The sequence below is a fragment of the Odocoileus virginianus genome, chromosome 17 (genome assembly GCF_023699985.2).
Source record: "Odocoileus virginianus isolate 20LAN1187 ecotype Illinois chromosome 17, Ovbor_1.2, whole genome shotgun sequence".
In the NCBI taxonomy this organism is placed as follows: Eukaryota; Metazoa; Chordata; class Mammalia; order Artiodactyla; family Cervidae; genus Odocoileus; species Odocoileus virginianus.
In genome coordinates, this window is record NC_069690.1 from 14,367,892 (window position 1) to 14,371,938 (window position 4,047).

Below are 4,047 nucleotides of genomic sequence, written 5' to 3' on the forward strand. Positions count from 1 at the left end.
CTCCTATCAGCTGGCAGATACATCCAGAGAGGTCTTCTGGTCTGATGATGGAATTAGTCCCCATTAGTCTTCCACAGGCTGATGGAAGATACATAACCTCTAGCCTAAGGAAGCTCCTGGAATGATGGGACAGATCTAGGTCCCGCTTGAAGTAAGCTCCTGGACTGATGGCGAAGATCTAGTGCCTGCCCTGGAGAACCTCTGGTCCAAAGGGGAAGATACCCTCCCCTGGGAGATGGAAAGTGTGATGAGCCATTCTGTTCTCAGGTATCCTATTGGGTAGGATCAGGCTGGCTGGGGGTGGCTGTTGACTAGTATTGACATGTGTTCTTGGGAAAGTGTGCTGACTGACTTTCTTACAAATAAGGCCTATGAACCCCAGCTGAACCCTCACTGTCCCTGGAAAATGCTGACCACTCCTTCCTGCCCTCATCTCAAGGGTCTTCTGAGTTTTTCCCATTCTTGACCAGTCCTGCAACTCATCTTGACTCCCCTATTGAAATTCTAAACATAGAAAATTGGATAGAATGTTGAGTACTCACAATTGAGTATTTGGCATGGAGATTCCACAATTGTCAACATTTTGCTGTATCTCTTTCATCAAATGCCTCTCCATATATCTAGCATTCAATACATCTTATTTCTGGTATATTTTAAAGTAAGATGCAGACCATCAGTGTACTGCATTCCAGACATTTCAGCATGCATATAATTAAGTAGAATTAATATTTGCATGTGTTTTTTTGTGTGTGTGCATATGTATGGGGGAGGGATGTTACATTTACATGCATGAAACAGTAAAATGCACAAATTATAAGTGTATTCTTCAAGATTTGACAAATACTTTGTATGTGTAACCCCAATCCGTATAAAGTTATGGACCATTTCTATCAGCTAGGAAATCTGCTCATACCTCCTTTCCAGTCAATCGCTGCTCTCATCCTGCAGAAGTAATCCATTTTTATTAAAAAAAAAAAAAAAACAACTTTCTAAAATTTCACATAAATGGAATCAAATAGTATGTACTCACATTTTTGAGGTTCATCCATTTATTTATTTTTGGCTGCACAGGGTTTCTGTGGCTTTGTGCGGGCTTTCTCTAGTTGCAGCGAGTTGGGGCCACTCTTCATCGCGGTGCATGGGCTTCTCATCGAGATGGCTTCTCTTGGGGGGCACAGGCTCTAGATGCACGCGCTTCAGTAGTTGTGGCTCTCGGGCCCTAGAGCACAGGCTCAGTAGTTGTGGCGCACAGGCTGAGTTGCTCCACAGCATGTGGAATCTTCTTGGATCAGGGATCGAACCAATGTCCCCTGCATTGGGTTCGAATCCACCACACCACCAGGGAAGTTCGAGATTCATTCATTTTGTTGAATGTATTAATACTTTGTCCCTTTTGTATCATCAAGTAGTGGTTAACAATTTGTGTATCCATCTGTCTTCATGAGCAGTTTATTTGAGGTTGTTTTCCAGAGGCTACCATGAATAAAGTGGCCATGAATGTTCCTGTACATATCTTTTTGTGGACCTATGTCTTCCATTCTTTTTTGTGAATACCTGGAAGTGGAATTGCTGGGTTATAGAGCAGACATGCATTCAGTACACCTAACTTATTGTGAAAAGTCTGTTCAAACATTTACCCTTCTTTTTACTGGGTTGATCCTGTTTTTATTATTACATTGTAGCTCTTTATATATACTTGATACAAGTCCTTTAATGGAGTATTCTGCACTGTCTCCTTCTAGTCTGTGACTTGTTATCCATTTTGTTTTTTGAACAGGGAGTTGGGTCTGTTGGTGGGTGTTGAGTAAGGAGGGAGCAGTGCCAAAGCCCTTAAGAGTGCAGGGCTCACCATTCAGCTATGGGATCATGACTAGGGATGTATTTGACCCCAAAGGCACCCAGGATGAGCCACATTTCAGCTGCCATAGCTTCAAATTCATCTGCATTGAACTTGGTAAAGCCCCACTTCTTAGAGACATGGATCTTCTGGCAACCAGGGAACTTGAACCAGGCCCTGTGTAGAACCTCAATCATGCTTCTGGTCCTGCAGCTTGGGGTGACAGACTTGATGACTTGGAAAATGTGGACCCCTGGTCACTGTGTCCTGGAGCTTTCTGAAGACACCTGAATACCTGTCTGAAGCCTTGCCTGGTGACAAAGTGAAGTCAAATGTAAATGTTCATTGGAAAGCATGGTCTCTAGGGTTTCTTAGGGCAGTCCATGCAAGCAATAGGTTGCATATACTATTGAGGAGGCTGCTGTTTGCAGCCATTACATATCATCATTTTCTTAATCATGGTTTTGATGAGCAGAAGTTATAAATTTTTATGAATTTTTTAATTAAAAAATTTTTAATTAAATTATTTAAAAATTAAAAATTTTTTAACTTATAAAATGTATAAATTTTATGAAATACATTATCATTTTTTTTGATAATTAATACTTTTTGCCTCCTTTCTAAGAAACCTTTGCCTGTCTCCAGGCAATGAAGATATTCTCCTATGTTTTTTTTGGAAGTTTTATAGTTTTAGCTTTTGAGATTAGATCTACGAAAATCAAAGTATTATTCGACAAGTCATGTCTGACTCTTTGTGACCCCATGGACTGTAGCCCTCCAGGCTTCTCTGTCAATGGAATTCTCCAGGCAAGAATACTGGAGGGGGTTGCCATTCCCTTCTGTAAGGAATCTTCCCAACTCAGGGATCAAACCTGGGTCAACTGCATTGCAGGCATATTCTTTACTGTCTGGACCACCAGGGAATGATTCATCTCAAATTAAATTTTATGTATCTTAGTGTAAGATAGAGGTCAATGTTCATGTTTTTTTATATTGACGGCCAGTTGTTCTAGCCACACCTGTTGAAAAGAACTCTTTTATCCATAGAATTACTTCAGTTCTTCCTTGAAAAGTCAAATGACCATTTAAATGTGGGTCTATTTCTGGGCTCTCTATTCTGTCCCACTGAATGACATGTCTCTCTTTGTACATCATAAAGTCTTGATGACCGTGCACCAGTTTTATAGCAAGCCTTGAAATTAGGTAGTGTAAATTCTCCAACTTTACTTTCCCTTATCAAGATTACCTGGGATATTCTAGATCATTTGCATTTCCATGTATATTTTAGAATAAGCCTATAAATTTCTACAAATGAACTCAGCTGGAAATTGGGATTGTGATTCTGTTGACTCTCTATGTCAAATTGGAGAGAACTGACATTTGAATAACATTGAGTCTTCTCTACAGGAACATTTATTTCAGTCCTCTTTAACTTATCTAGTAATTTTGAGGGGATCATTTTCAATGTGTAGGTCTTGCATATCTTTTGTTAAACTTATTCCTAAATATTTTAATTTTTTTTTTTGCCTTTTTAGTGTAAATGGAAATTTTAAAGATTTCACTTTCAACAGACAGGTGGACACAGAGGGGGAAGGGGAGGGCGAAACGAATTGGGAGAGTGACGTTGGCATCTGTACACTACTGTGTGTAAAATGGACAGTTAGTGGGAAGCTGCCATAGCGCAGGGAGCCCAGATCGGTGCTCTGTGATGACCTTGCAGGGTGGGATGGGGTGGGTGGGAGAGAGATTCAAGAGCGAGTGGAAATTAAAAAAAATAAGAAAGAAAAAAGATTTTATTTTCCAGTGGTTTGCTGCCAGTGTAGGGGAATACGATGGATCTATGAGTGTGGATCTTTTATTCTGTGACTTTGCTCAATTCAGTTCTTAGTTCTAGTTGCTATTTTATAGATTCCTAGAGATTTTCTGCAGAAACCATTATGCAGATTTTGTATACAGTTTTACTTCTTCCTTTCTGATTTTTGTGCTTTTTATTCTTTTATCTTGTCTTGTTGCCCTAGCTAAAACCTCCAATGAAATGTTAAACAGGGGTAGTGAAAGTTTGGCCAGCAACCTTGCTTTGTTCCTGACCTTAAGGGGAATGGCTATTAAATCACACTGAATATGATGTTAGCTGTAGGTTTTTCACAGATGTCTTTTCTCAGATTGAATAAATTCCTTCTCTTCCTAATTTTCTTTAAAACATGATGAAC

The 4,047-nt window shown here is 39.7% G+C and overlaps 1 pseudogene; it reads right to left on the bottom strand.

Moving 5' to 3' along the window:
• Positions 1-2,190: 2,190 nt before the first annotated feature.
• LOC139039281 (small nucleolar RNA SNORA70) lies at positions 2,191-2,315 on the bottom strand (annotated as a pseudogene).
• Between the last annotated feature and the right edge of the window lie 1,732 nt (positions 2,316-4,047).